Source organism: Leuresthes tenuis, unplaced genomic scaffold (assembly GCF_036924035.1).
Source record: "Leuresthes tenuis unplaced genomic scaffold, fLeuTen1.0.hap1 SCAF_1, whole genome shotgun sequence".
Lineage (NCBI taxonomy): Eukaryota > Metazoa > Chordata > Actinopteri > Atheriniformes > Atherinopsidae > Leuresthes > Leuresthes tenuis.
This window is the reverse complement of record NW_027325355.1, coordinates 12,413,600-12,429,708: the sequence shown is the minus strand read 5'-3', so window position 1 is coordinate 12,429,708 and position 16,109 is coordinate 12,413,600. Positions and strand designations below refer to the sequence as shown.

Sequence of the window (16,109 nt, the reverse complement as noted above, 5' to 3'; positions counted from 1 at the left end):
TCCTGTGTGAATACGTTGGTGTGTCTTAAGATGGGAAGTCTTAGTGAAAGCTGCCCGACACTGACAACAGCTGTAAGGTTTCTCTCCTTTATGAAGCTTCTGATGATACCTCAGATGTGATGATCTTTTGAAAACTTCCCCACAGTGCTTATAACGGCACCATCTGGATCCCTCTTGGGCTATATGTTTCTGCAATGACAGAGAGGAAGAAGACTTTGATCCTTTTGAAGTTAACACAAAAGATTTCTCTAATCTAACCTTTGCTAACCAACATATTCTAACTGGACCTGGACGGACCTATCCACACAGGTCTCAATATTTCCGATCAAACGTGAAGGCTGAGGGTGTGTTTATAAGTACCCTCAGCTATCAGTACTATGCTCTGATGTGTTCAGCACACATTCAGGGTTTTAAGCAGTAAACTCTTGCTTTTTGCTCTTTTACTAATTATTTTTTGTCAAGATGAAACTTTGAAAGGGAATTTGTGCTACAATAATTCTAAATGATAGAAGGAAGCACAGTCTTGTCCAAGTTGTACACTTAAACACCATTTAAAGGTTGGGCTGAAAAAGGTTGATGAATAATGGTTTAAATTAATAAAAGTAACAGTTGTGGTAATACATAGCATTCTTTACACTAACCCTTTGTTCCAGCTTACAACCCAGTGGTCTACAGCCATTCAGCTCAACAGCAAACAGGGAAATAGTCTTAGCTTTACTCTAAAACAACTATTTACACTGAGGTAGAGAGCTCTACAAACCTGTCATTTAACATTTAACCATTAAAGTATTACCACCACCAGGTTTAATTAATGTAATCCAGAGACTATAAACACAAATAATGAAGATTAGCTCCTGAACCTCTCAAATCTGAAGCCCACCACAACAATCTGCCCACTGATTTTCTTCCAGCAGATCATTTAGCCTGCAGCACATCTGTATCTCCAGTTCAGAGAGAGAGGAGATGAAACCAGGAAACACCAGAACAAGCGGAGGATACACGGAACTTCAAAACTCGTCCACATGTCTTTAGCGTCCTCCACACTGACCTGTAGTCCGGTGGAACCAGAGGATGAGCCGGCTCTGTTCCTGGTGGAGGGGTTCGGATCCTGGTTCTGCTGCTCCATTCTGGTCCTGGTCCTCCGACTGATGGACTCTGTCTGCAACTGTCAGTACATACAATAAGATCCAGCTGTGGCGTGCAGAATGTTAAACCACACCCACTTTTCTTCTTCTCTTGATAAGCTTTCTGAACAGTTTCTAACCATCTAGTCACATTTCATTAAACTTTTAACTGTGGTTTTTATTCAAATTCCTGTGAACTTTAAACTGGTTCTTTAAAGACCCACTAAGGTCACAGTTCAAAATATTTGGAGCTTTTTGATCAAATTCAGAAAAAATGTAATAATACACTCTGTAGAATGACACCCACTGTGTGCAATATCCCATGAATCTCATCTGTGTCAGTGTAAAATGATCAACTTAAATCTTTTTACTACATTAAGACAAAGATATTGTTTGAGGAAAGGGTCCCAATATCATCCCAAAGCCTGAAGTTCAGATTTTCTCTATTTCTAAATTTGTTCTCATTTCCAAGAGCTGTCAGGGATCCAGGAAAGCAACACAGAGTAATCTCAGATTTGTCACATTTACACTCTGAAGCCCATTTTTTAACAGTTCAGTTATCAGGGAGCTTCAGTCTAGACTGAGGCTTGAAACTGAGAAGATGTGATGTTTCAGTGGGGAATGATCTAGTTCTGTGTGGCTAACAGCACGTCAGTAGGAGCTGTCTGACTGATCTGAGACACTCTGAAGAACAACATGAAGTGGACCATTCTGAGGCTGTCATTTAAATATAAAGGAGTGTTTTTCTGGCATCAGAAGTGCCCGTCCAGTGATTCATTCCAGAAAGCTGCTTTAGTGAAACCTAAAATTTGAGATGAAGGAAACTCTCAGACCCTTAAAACTCTGAAATGTTTTTCAACCCAAATAACCTACAATCTCCTTTATTTTAATTACAAAATGATCTTAACTGGTAAACTTATGTGTCCAGTTGAAGAGTAAAAGTGATCTTGTGTTGTGGTCAGATCAGAGTATCAGCTCCTAAAAGTTGCACAGATCCTCCTAATAAAGATAATTTTAGCTCCATTTTAACTCCAGATGTGGGCTTTATGAGTAAATATATGTACAACCTTTTTATAATGCCATCAATCCTTGTTGATTCGTGGATAAAAGAAAATATTGGATATATAAAGAAAACTGAATAATGAAGTTTTCATGAGACACTTCTGAAGAGGACAGTCAGACTGTCTTTTAATGGTGTCTTTCTCAGAGTGTAAATCTGAGAAATCGGACACTGATACTGAGGATAACTGTGTATTTCTTCTGCTCGTGTGATACTTTCCTGGATCACCGACAAGTTTTTATAATAATGCTATGACTCCTCTTCATGTTTTTGCTCCAGTTTTATCAAAAAGCCAAACGATACCCAGATAAGCCTGGAAAGAACTATTCTAAATTTTACAATGATCATCAAACTTTTTAAATGACAAAAGATTTCAGCAAAACTACAGAAAGAAGTTTATAAAAAAAACTGTTAAAAACGGTTAGAAAAGGGCCCAGAAGTATGTTTCACACACAGCTAAAAGGATAAAGCTCCATGTTATTTGTCCATCTGGCCGGCTTAGGGAAATTTATAGCTGAGGCTGTGTGTCTGGTATTGCAGAGCATTAGCATTAGCATTAGCAGGACATGCTAACTGTGAATAGCAGCCAGGTTATTTAAACTTTTTCACTCTCTGGTGCATGTTCTGACTGCCCGTGTCCAGCTGCAGGAATCAAACCAATGACACAAAGCAATTTGAAGGCATTTCTGCAAATGTTTGACCGCTACATGTATTCTTTTCTTGACTTACCTGTACGCAGCTTCCTGTTGTGATGTTCAGAGACGTGCTGACTGAGGCTTGTCTGGAGTAACGGAGGGAACGGTTTGCTGCATTTAGGGGAGGAGCTGAAAATTATGACGTCAGAAGGCTCGCTACTGTATATGTCTATGCTTCGCTATGCGGCCGTACGACGTGACTGCTTCAGGACGCGGTTCAGATTTTGTCTTAAGTATTGACAGGTATATAAACCCCTCAGTCTCCATTTAAAATGTGTTTTTTTATGGAGAGTTACAGTCAGTTCAGGTTTTGAGTTTGGATCGTTTGGATACTAGAGTTTGGAAAGCATTAATATAGTTTGGAGATAGTTTGGGGAGTTAAGTGAGAGATAGTTTTGAGATTGAGGAGAGTGAGGAGAGAAGGATAGGTAAGAGGATATATTCAATAATATAGACAATGGAGCAGCAGGGGGTCTCTCAAACCTGGTGTAGAAGGTGTTGAGATCGTCAGCTAGTCCGGGGGAGGGGACGTTTGTGATGGTTCTGAGGGGACTCCACACAACTGCAGGGTCGTTGGTGCCTGAATCACGCTCCAGTCTGGCTCTATAGTCCTCTTTAGCATTTTTGATGGCCTTCTTGAGGCCCTGTCTGGCCAGTCTGAATGTGTCCATGTCACCCTTTCTGTATGCCTGCTCTTTCCAGCGCCTGAGCTCTCTGAGCTGCTTGGAGAACCAGGGCTTTTGGTTATTGTACCTTGTGATGGTTTTGGTTGGGAGGCAGACCTGCTCACAGAAGCTGATGCAGCAACATACAGTGTCAGAAAAGCTGCCGTTGTCATCCTCAGGGCCCCTCAGTGACTCCCAGTCAGTAGACTCCATGCAGTCCTGAAGCCTGTCCCTTGCCTCTGGAGTCCACCTCCTTACTGTAGTCCTGGATGGTTTGGCCCTTCTCAGTTGCTGTCTGTATGTGGGGACCATCTGTATGATGCAGTGGTCGGAGTGTCCAAGGGCAGCGTGGGGGATGGAGCGGTATGAGGGTTTTATGGTGGAGTAGAAGTGGTCCAGTGTGTTGCTGTCCTGCATGGCGCATGTCACCAGCTGTTTGGAGCTCGTCAGTTCCTGGGAGAGGTTACACGAGTTGAAATCTCTCAACACAATAACTACTGAGTTTGGTCGAGAGGTTTCCACAGTGGAGAAAAGAGCAGCTGAATCTTTGGTGAACGTGTTCACAGATGTACTTTGTTAGCCCGGTTTTTTCATTGGAAGCTCAAGAACAAGCTGGAGAAATCGTTTATTAAAAAAGTATTTATTAGTGGTCACATGTAAAGTATATTGCAGCGCTGGACTCGGAGTGCCAGAGCTCCCGCAGGAAATCCGTCAGGCCGAGTCCCGTTATCCGGAAACATGTTATATTTATATTCAGCTTTATCTCCCAGAAGTTGTATTCACACTTGTCAGAGTATAATTGGCCAGTTTTGGGTGACATGCTCAGGCCAGCTGCTGTCCTTGTTGTGTTCTTTGGATGTGATAAACAATGTGTGTGTGAGTGCTGTTTTAGGCGTGGATCTAATGTACCAGACCTATCTGCCCTAATAGAGATGTTTTGTCTGACCCAGTTGTTTATGTCATTCTAAGGTCTTGGACCATTTAAGGTCATCTGTTGTGCAGTATGAGCAAAGTGGAAAAGTACCAGCTAGGAACGTTATTTAGGAAAATACAGAATATGAATTTATAATGTCTAAGATCAAAGCCAATTATAACAGTAGCATTATGGACATATCAACTGCAAATATGATATATATTGACTGACTGACGTGCTCTCTCTTTTCGTTCAGTTACCATTGTAATGAACAAACAGGAAGCAAACCTCGAAGCAGAAAATGAGCAGCTGATGAAAGTCTTAAAAAATCGGACCGAGCAGCTGACTGCCGACAACAGAGTCCTGAAGAATCGGACCGATCTGATGATGGTGGAGATTGAAATCTTAGAAAATCAGACCAAGCACCTGAACAGACAGAAAGACGACTTCAACTGGACGCTGGAAGTCATCCTGAAATTCAACAAATTTCCAGTGAATTAATTCTGCCCTGACAAAAGTAAGTACATAATAAAGTCATTTAACAACATTATACTTCATAAAAAAACACCCAAATGTTATTAGCAGGATGGTAAATTCAGTACTTTATACCCTTTTTAAAGTTTATTTAGAATAAAAAGCATGCAGCTTTCTATAAGTTATTTATTCTACAAGCGTTACTTTAGTTTTTCCAAAAGTAAAATCTTCTCTGCCTTCTTTAAAGAGATTTAAACCGTTTTGAACACATTCTTACCTTTCAACCCTGATGCAACGTCTGACCTGCATCGACATTTTCAATTTTGATGTCATGTTTCTGATTTCTTCAGAAAGTGAGAATTAAAACATCAGTTTCATGTTGATCAGAAAACCCTCTGCTTTCAGAAGCCTTGTTTTAGAGAGTCCCAAAACAAAAAAAAGTAGCCTTGACGTCATTGTTTCGTCATCTTGGTCGTGTATATCTCTTTATGCATTTCAGGCCTGTAAAATGCATGCCTGTAAAGCTTTATAATCTTCCTTCTCATGACACTGAAAAGACATTCAGGCATTGAGAATATCAAGTGATGAAGAGCTTTTCTTCCAGTAAAATCATCTTAAACTGTGCAGCAGTTCAGGCACATAACCATATTTGTCATTTCAAAGTTCAGGCAGCCAGTCCAGCACCCGTACCCTCTTCTTCCTCAGCCAGGCCTTTGGAATGTGTCAGAATGTGGTTTTCCATGGTGTGCTTGAACAATGCTTGGACATCCCTGGAAAAGATGTGGCCTTGAAGGCAGCATATGTTGCTGTAAAATCTCAGTGAGCTTTTCTGCATTAATGCTGCCATCACAGAAGTGGAAATGAGCTTTGCCGAGGGCCCTGATCCAACCCCATACCATCACAGAGCCTGGCTGCAGGGACTGGTTGCTGACAGCAGGCTGGATGCTGCTTTTGCTCTTTGCTCCATTTCTTCCAACAAAGATCTGGAATACTGATGGGTCTGACCACAGTACACGTTTCCACCGTGTGATGGTCCATCCCAGACGCCTCCGAGCCCAGAGAAGTGGACGCCGCCTCTTTTCTGAGGCTTCTTTTCTGCACAGTAAAGCTTGTGAATGGAACTCTGTATTGTAGTGCTTGACAAAGGTTTCCACAGTAATCCCTTGTCCATGTGCTTCTATCAGCTGTTGATGAATGACGGTTCTTGATGCAACGCCGTCTGAGGGGTCAGAGGTCACGGGTGTCCAGCTTAGGCTTGCTCCCTTGTCCTTTACACTGAAACTCCTCCAGATTCCTTGAATGCTTTAATGATATTCTGCTCTGTAGAGGCAGAAATATGCAGATCCCTTCCAGTCTTTCTCTGAGGAACATTGTTTTTAATCACATTTGAGGACAAACTTTAGCTCCTCTGAACATATTTTGTGCCAAATCATAATAACTATCGTCTAATTTTCTTTATTACTAACCCACATCACAACTTTTTAAAAACATTTTTCAGACCTGAAATGCAACTAATAAAGTTGAAAAAAACATTTAATATCTTGAGTTTATACCTGCTGGATTTATTCTGGAAGAAAACGTCCTGCCAAAAAAGATGCTCCAGAATGGAAATATTAGAAGTAGATAGATTTATAGTTCCTCATGTAGGATAACAGTCATAAGTCTTTTAAGGTTTTATCATTTGTTATCATTCAGTTTTATTTACATACCATCAAATCGCAACAAATGTTATCTCGAGGCATTTCAACTACAGTCCATTTTAAACTAATTGTAATCCAATTCATTGTAATAAGATTCCAATTAAATCACATTCATTAAAATCCAAGTTGGTCTAATCCGTATAATTTCAGTCAGTTTAAAAAGGCTGTCATTTGATTTTGACATGTTAGATTTAATAATTAATCAATTTCTCCGCCCAATTCGTGAGTGTCAGCCCTGTCGGGACGGCTGGATTCTTTACCAGGAAAAGTGCTACCTGTTTTATGATGAACCCCCAAGTTGGAAGACATGGCCACAAAGTCAAACTTATTGCAAAGACAAAGCTGCAGATCTGGTTGTTATTGATAATCTGCAAGAACAGGTGAGCTATAAAGAGCATAAATGGCATTTTCCAAATTGCCATTTTCTTTTAAATTATTATAACTGATGCCTTTACTAAAGTGTGAATGATTCCGATGATCCGCCATGTCATGACTTCCAGGAATTTGTCAGTAAAAACATCCGGTATTACCAGAGCCCTAACCATGGATACTGGATTGGGTTAAAAGAAACTGACAACACCTGGTTCTGGATTGATGGACGCAACGACACTCTTGGGTAAGTAAAAATAAATATTGACCACGACTACGGCCCGGTGCTGAGACAGAAAAAGAAAGGATTTAGTTTTAATGCAAATTCAAAGTATAAACTATTGTTTCACCAGGATTTGATGTCAGCTGTTTGTTTCTTGCAACACTGAACTTGTTTGATTTAATTAAGTGCATTAGCTGTACTATGAATGCTATTAATATTGCTCATGTTTACATTTTAAGGTACTGGGTGGAGCAGGAGATCGGTCAATCAGGTCCATATGCACTGGTTATCCCTAAAAGGAACGCAACACATAGCTGGGACACATCTGATCATAAATTTCAACTCAAATTCATCTGTGAGATGGAAGCTTTGATCAGGTCAAATTAGTGAACACTGTGTCCGACTTTGTCCTCTTTGTGTCGGATGCATAGCTGCAGACTTGCTTCATCACTTTTGAATAAGAAAATCCAAACATATGTTGATGTATCTGCTAATGCTCTTTAGACAGTTTGTGTCCTAATTTGTAAGAATGAATTTTATCACTTTAATGTGTCTTTTTAAAGACTGAATAATATTGTTCTGAATAATGGGACAATAATGAGGAACTTACTTCGACTTCTTCTGATTATAGATTGTATGGTAATTCATTCACATATGAGGGGTGGGTGTAAAAATGGAACTGATGTAAACTGTAACTGAGGCGGGATGTTTTTAAGTCAGTTAATGAAAATAGTTGTGATGTATTTGCCATTTTTTTCAGGGAAATATCCTCGATTGGAAGATAATCGTCATGAAAACGCTTGCAAACTTGTAAAGGCATTGATAAACTGTTTGTATTGATTAGCAGAGCGCTTTGGATTGTACGATTAAAATTGTGAATTAATTTGATAAACTTGATTGACATTTTATTTTATATTTTTTTGCACCAGCCTTCAGACGTTTAAATGTCGAGTTACATCTGCAGAGGAAGAGATTTGCCTGACTTTTTAGAAGATGCAAGATAAATAATGGCTCTGCGCTGTACACCAGTTCATGTTGTGATCTGTCTTTGAAGTGAAATGCCTTCTTAACTTCATGAGTTGCTTCAGCTCATGTGGGTAAATGGACTTGTATAGTGCTTTTCTTGTCTAACTGACCACTCAAAGTGCTTCTAACACTACATGCACTCACGCTCATACAGCACATCTTAAGTCTACACATAACTACATGCATTCCAACACTGGGTTAGTCCATTCATACACTGATGGATACATTGGGGGTTCAGTGTCTGGAAGCTGGAGTTGAACCACTGACCTCCTGATTGCTGATTCCTCCTGAGCTACAGCCACGCCAGGTGATAAACAATCTCTGTGTTAAAGCCGGGGGAATAATCATACTAAGCATCCTCTGAAGCCATCATGCTCTGCTACACCCAGATGCTTTGGTTTCCTCTGGTTCTTCCTGTAATTGCATTCATGTGAAAAAGAAAACGCGTCCTCTTTCATTTTAAAAAATCTGGACGTTCTTGCTTCACAAACTGTGCAGCAGAACATCAAGACTTTTCTAGGATGTTTGTTAGATACAGATGGTGGGTGTGGTGCATCCACAAATCACCCACTGCAACAGTCGTTGCTCAGGAGAAGCGTGGGGAAACAAAAATGAATTAAGTAAACGCACTTGTACTAAACTAATAGTGATCAGTCTACCTGACGGTGCATTCATAGAAGTGTAAGATGATAGTAACCATGACATATTCAGAGGTAGTATCTGTCAGAAACGTTGTCTTGTCTATTGGTGAGTCCGCTCTGATTGGCTGTTCAGAACAGCGAATATGTCTACGAGGAAGTGTTTTCATTGTCTTTGAGAAACCTCGTCATACACAACGAAGAAGATCATAACCCTTGCTGTCTTTAACGTATGTTTTAAGAGTAGCAGAAGTGGAGCAAAGAAGCATTCCCACTGTAGGAACCTTTTGCAGTTCCTATAACCTTTTCAGAAATAGGGCCGTTTTTTCGTGCATTCGGACATACAGGAACCAGGGACCACAGCACTCAGTTCCTAGAACCATTTTAGCTCCTTCTCCGAGGTCTTTTCTGGGTTCCACAGGAACATGACGTAGGTGTTAGATGGCTGGTAGCTCCGCCCCTTGTCTGAAATCTTTACTCATGCAACACGGACACAACCGGCACCTGTTTAAAAAGTTAAACTTATTAACGTCGTCTCCTTTGTCCGCGGCGCTCTGCTCTCCTTCTTGTCTTCATGAAAAGAAGAAGTATCGCCTGCTGCTCGATTCTTCATCTCCTGACTCTCGCTGTGCGCTCTTCCAGCCTCCATCTTAGACGCCTGATGTGATCGTCCATGATTAATATCACTGTCATGCAGACCGTAAACACGGTGGCCTCCTCGCTCTCCATGTTAGCTTCTTGGTGGTGTTGTTTTGTTTTCTTCTCTCCTTACTTTTCACGGGTTTTGTTGTTGAGTGGCGCTAAAGTTACATGTCTGTTGCGTCACATCAATCCCGAAGTGTAGGACTATGTAACTATGACATATTCAGAGGTAGCATCGCCTGAACAGGGACTGGAACCCTGGACCCTCAGATTAAAAGTCTGATGCTCTACCGACTCCGCTAAAGCTGGGGAACAATAGTCTGTATGAGGGGGGGAAGAAGGGGGAAAAGGGGGAAGAAGGGGGAAGGGGAAAAATGAAGGAAAAGAGGAGTTTTTGAGAATATGAGGGGAAAAAATGGAATGAACTTGTAGTTATTTGTGTTTCTGCTGTCCATTTCAAGTAAAAGCACACATTCTGGTGTATTCATTTGAGAAATCTACACGAACATGACACTTTGCTGTGGAATAGTATAGGAGGCTCTTAATCCAAAGGTCACCGGTTCGATTCCACCATTGGAAGATGACACAAACGTTTAGCAAGTGTTATCAAATGTACTTTTATGGTCATTTTTAAATTTCTGAATTAAGTGCTGCAACAATGTAATCTTCTTCTCTGAATGAGTTTGCATGTTTGCAGAAAAAACTGAAGACACTCACTGAAATGTAACAAATTTATTACTAATTTCACACACACAAACACTCAGAAACATGTGTGAAATTAAACCTGAAGTAATAAAAACAGGAATAAATTAAACAATTAAAAATAGAAAAAAATAAATGGGACAGTATATCTTCCCATAATACTACCATTTTCTTTTATGCACGGCAGGTGACACTGACAGCATTTGTTTTTTTCCACCGTGCGGGCGTAAGCTCTCCGGGTTAGTGGAGGTGAGGGCAGGGAATCAGATGGCACAATCTGTTTGTTTCCATTTGGGATGACAAACACAACTGGCTCAATGAATGGACTGGGGTTTAAAAGTACAGGAGATGGAGATGGAGGAAGAGACAGAGGAGAAACGATCTGCAGAAACTTCTTGGGACTGCAGCCAGGTGGTGATACTTTTCTTTTGGTGGGGCTTGTGATGCGGTTGGATAAATCAGACGTCTGAGGGAATAAAGGCACAGTTCACAATATAGGATAACCATAGATGATAGTGAATTAATCTATCTATCATTATGGGTATAGCAGTCAATAAAACCAGATCATTTCAACATGAAATGAATGAAATGCATGAAAGTGCCACTATAGTTACTGCTACATGAAAACAATAACAATGTACATTTTTTAAAATCAAAGTCAACCTATGTATCATTCTCTTTACATTACCTTAGATGAATGCTTATCAGCCAAACTTAAGTTTGGCTTCAGCATGGCACCATGACAGCCACCAAACCGTGGCTTTGTAAACTGACAAAAAGAAAAACATAACCTTAACTGGGGCTTTGTACATTTTATACAGTTGAGTATATTAATAATATTAATATAGATATCAGCATAAGTAAATCCTCATTACTTACTGATACCAAAGTCACAATGGGTCTTCTCGGTTCATCACCAGCTAAGGAGACGTCCTTTGGTGGTGGTGAATCTGCAGGTGAGGGCCCTGGCTGCTCTGCCACCAGCACGTCATAAATGTATGAGAGCCTTCTGATACCTTCTTTGCATGCAAACCGCAGTTACAGCTCTGTGCACCTCCAAACAGTGACATTTGTCCCCTCATCTGCATTGGGCATTTCTCAATCTGTATTAATGTTTGACAGCAAATAAGAAGGTGTTCCCTTTAAATATGTCACAGCTTTACATTTAATATGATACACATATCACTCTGTGCAGGTTTACCTTTCAGATACAGATCATGCCACTTTTTCTGCCGAGGTAAACACCCGAGGCAGCAAATTTTCGCAGGCGGGATATCCACTCCTCCTCTCCCATGGCCCTGTGTTGTTTTTTTTTTGTTTGGAAGCCATCTGCCATTAACAGAGAAAGAATATCTATACCAAACAGCTAATATTTGTACATCACAGAAATATGACCAATGTGCACTATTTTTAACTTATTAAAATATATATATTCATGCACACACATAAGTTCTTACTTGCATACAATCACACAAACACACAGCTAATTATTAACTAATAGCAGTAGCCTACATATTACACATATATTACAACAGAAGTGAATACTACATAGATTTCATTCATACCCTAGCTTGTTATCAGCTAATACTAGTAGCAGCAATGCATATTTAAGAATTTTGTGACAACAGAAGTTAATATGTCGTACTGATTAGCAGTACAATATAGAGCAGTACAATAGCATTAGCATGTTTGACAAAAAAATCGCCACGTAGAAAAAACGATATATTTACCTTCTGTAGTTAAAGTCACCTGAAGTCCTGCTGGGCTGAATTATGGAGAAGTGCCATCGTGATTGGCTATCAGCACATATGGAAATGGGGCAACGTGATTGGCTGTTGGGCTGAATTATGGAGAAGTGCCATCGTGATTGGCTATTACCAAAAATGGAAACGGGGCAACGTGATTGGCTGTTGGGCTGAATTATGGAGAAGTGCCATCGTGAAAGCTGGGGAACAAAAGCTGGGGAACAATAGTCTGTATGAGGGGGGGAAGCTGGGGAACAATAGTCTGTATGAGGGGGGGAAGAAGGGGGAAAAGGGGGAAGAAGGGGGAAGGGGAAAAATGAAGGAAAAGAGGAGTTTTTGAGAATATGAGGGGAAAAAATGGAATGAACTTGTAGTTATTTGTGTTTCTGCTGTCCATTTCAAGTAAAAGCACACATTCTGGTGTATTCATTTGAGAAATCTACACGAACATGACACTTTGCTGTGGAATAGTATAGGAGGCTCTTAATCCAAAGGTCACCGGTTCGATTCCACCATTGGAAGATGACACAAACGTTTAGCAAGTGTTATCAAATGTACTTTTATGGTCATTTTTAAATTTCTGAATTAAGTGCTGCAACAATGTAATCTTCTTCTCTGAATGAGTTTGCATGTTTGCAGAAAAAACTGAAGACACTCACTGAAATGTAACAAATTTATTACTAATTTCACACACACAAACACTCAGAAACATGTGTGAAATTAAACCTGAAGTAATAAAAACAGGAATAAATTAAACAATTAAAAATAGAAAAAAATAAATGGGACAGTATATCTTCCCATAATACTACCATTTTCTTTTATGCACGGCAGGTGACACTGACAGCATTTGTTTTTTTCCACCGTGCGGGCGTAAGCTCTCCGGGTTAGTGGAGGTGAGGGCAGGGAATCAGATGGCACAATCTGTTTGTTTCCATTTGGGATGACAAACACAACTGGCTCAATGAATGGACTGGGGTTTAAAAGTACAGGAGATGGAGATGGAGGAAGAGACAGAGGAGAAACGATCTGCAGAAACTTCTTGGGACTGCAGCCAGGTGGTGATACTTTTCTTTTGGTGGGGCTTGTGATGCGGTTGGATAAATCAGACGTCTGAGGGAATAAAGGCACAGTTCACAATATAGGATAACCATAGATGATAGTGAATTAATCTATCTATCATTATGGGTATAGCAGTCAATAAAACCAGATCATTTCAACATGAAATGAATGAAATGCATGAAAGTGCCACTATAGTTACTGCTACATGAAAACAATAACAATGTACATTTTTTTAAATCAAAGTCAACCTATGTATCATTCTCTTTACATTACCTTAGATGAATGCTTATCAGCCAAACTTAAGTTTGGCTTCAGCATGGCACCATGACAGCCACCAAACCGTGGCTTTGTAAACTGACAAAAAGAAAAACATAACCTTAACTGGGGCTTTGTACATTTTATACAGTTGAGTATATTAATAATATTAATATAAATATCAGCATAAGTAAATCCTCATTACTTACTGATACCAAAGTCACAATGGGTCTTCTCGGTTCATCACCAGCTAAGGAGACGTCCTTTGGTGGTGGTGAATCTGCAGGTGAGGGCCCTGGCTGCTCTGCCACCAGCACGTCATAAATGTATGAGAGCCTTCTGATACCTTCTTTGCATGCAAACCGCAGTTACAGCTCTGTGCACCTCCAAACAGTGACATTTGTCCCCTCATCTGCATTGGGCATTTCTCAATCTGTATTAATGTTTGACAGCAAATAAGAAGGTGTTCCCTTTAAATATGTCACAGCTTTACATTTAATATGATACACATATCACTCTGTGCAGGTTTACCTTTCAGATACAGATCATGCCACTTTTTCTGCCGAGGTGCTGGTCTGTTTCCTGCCTCAGAGGGCCAAACACCCGAGGCAGCAAATTTTCGCAGGCGGGATATCCACTCCTCCTCTCCCATGGCCCTGTGTTGTTTTTTTTTTGTTTGGAAGCCATCTGCCATTAACAGAGAAAGAATATTTATACCAAACAGCTAATATTTGTACATCACAGAAATATGACCAATGTGCACTATTTTTAACTTATTAAAATATATATATTCATGCACACACATAAGTTCTTACTTGCATACAATCACACAAACACACAGCTAATTATTAACTAATAGCAGTAGCCTACATATTACACATATATTACAACAGAAGTGAATACTACATAGATTTCATTCATACCCTAGCTTGTTATCAGCTAATACTAGTAGCAGCAATGCATATTTAAGAATTTTGTGACAACAGAAGTTAATATGTCGTACTGATTAGCAGTACAATATAGAGCAGTACAATAGCATTAGCATGTTTGACAAAAAAATCGCCACGTAGAAAAAACGATATATTTACCTTCTGTAGTTAAAGTCACCTGAAGTCCTGCTGGGCTGAATTATGGAGAAGTGCCATCGTGATTGGCTATCAGCACATATGGAAATGGGGCAACGTGATTGGCTGTTGGGCTGAATTATGGAGAAGTGCCATCGTGATTGGCTATTACCAAAAATGGAAACGGGGCAACGTGATTGGCTGTTGGGCTGAATTATGGAGAAGTGCCATCGTGATTGGCTATCACCAAAAATGGAAATGGGGCAACGTGATTCCAAGCTCTGAATGTGACAGATCACAGTTAAGCTGGGGAACAATAGTCTGTATGAGGGGGGGAAGAAGGGGGAAAAGGGGGAAGAAGGGGGAAGGGGAAAAGTGAACAAAAAGAGGAATTTTTGAGAATATGAGGAAGCTGGGGAACAATAGTCTGTATGAGGGGGGGAAGAAGGGGGAAAAGGGGGAAGAAGGGGGAAGGGGAAAAGTGAACAAAAAGAGGAATTTTTGAGAATATGAGGGAAAAAAATGGAATGGACTTTTAGTTATTTGTGTCTCTGCTGTCCATTTCAAGTAAAAGCACACATTCTGGTGTATTCATTTGAGAAATCTACACGAACATGACACTTTGCTGTGGAATAGTATAGGAGGCTCTTAATCCAAAGGTCACCGGTTCGATTCCACCATTGGAAGATGACACAAACGTTTAGCAAGTGTTATCAAATGTACTTTTATGGTCATTTTTAAATTTCTGAATTAAGTGCTGCAACAATGTAATCTTCTTCTCTGAATGAGTTTGCATGTTTGCAGAAAAAACTGAAGACACTCACTGAAATGTAACAAATTTATTACTAATTTCACACACACAAACACTCAGAAACATGTGTGAAATTAAACCTGAAGTAATAAAAACAGGAATAAATTAAACAATTAAAAATAGAAAAAAATAAATGGGACAGTATATCTTCCCATAATACTACCATTTTCTTTTATGCACGGCAGGTGACACTGACAGCATTTGTTTTTTTCCACCGTGCGGGCGTAAGCTCTCCGGGTTAGTGGAGGTGAGGGCAGGGAATCAGATGGCACAATCTGTTTGTTTCCATTTGGGATGACAAACACAACTGGCTCAATGAATGGACTGGGGTTTAAAAGTACAGGAGATGGAGATGGAGGAAGAGACAGAGGAGAAACGATCTGCAGAAACTTCTTGGGACTGCAGCCAGGTGGTGATACTTTTCTTTTGGTGGGGCTTGTGATGCGGTTGGATAAATCAGACGTCTGAGGGAATAAAGGCACAGTTCACAATATAGGATAACCATAGATGATAGTGAATTAATCTATCTATCATTATGGGTATAGCAGTCAATAAAACCAGATCATTTCAACATGAAATGAATGAAATGCATGAAAGTGCCACTATAGTTACTGCTACATGAAAACAATAACAATGTACATTTTTTTAAATCAAAGTCAACCTATGTATCATTCTCTTTACATTACCTTAGATGAATGCTTATCAGCCAAACTTAAGTTTGGCTTCAGCATGGCACCATGACAGCCACCAAACCGTGGCTTTGTAAACTGACAAAAAGAAAAACATAACCTTAACTGGGGCTTTGTACATTTTATACAGTTGAGTATATTAATAATATTAATATAAATATCAGCATAAGTAAATCCTCATTACTTACTGATACCAAAGTCACAATGGGTCTTCTCGGTTCATCACCAGCTAAGGAGACGTCCTTTGGTGGTGGT

The 16,109-nt window shown here is 40.0% G+C and overlaps 1 protein-coding gene and 1 long non-coding RNA gene across 2 annotated transcripts in view; both read left to right on the top strand.

Annotated features, from left to right (window-relative positions):
* Positions 1 to 16,109, top strand: part of LOC140291809 (NLR family CARD domain-containing protein 3-like) — a 562,338-nt gene that overhangs the window by 131,183 nt on the left and 415,046 nt on the right. The gene's annotated exons all lie outside the window — the stretch shown is intronic.
* LOC140292716 (uncharacterized) lies at positions 6,863 to 7,528 on the top strand. Its single transcript, XR_011912596.1, has 3 exons — positions 6,863 to 7,011; positions 7,132 to 7,247; positions 7,463 to 7,528. It is a non-coding gene; the product is annotated as an uncharacterized lncRNA (long non-coding RNA).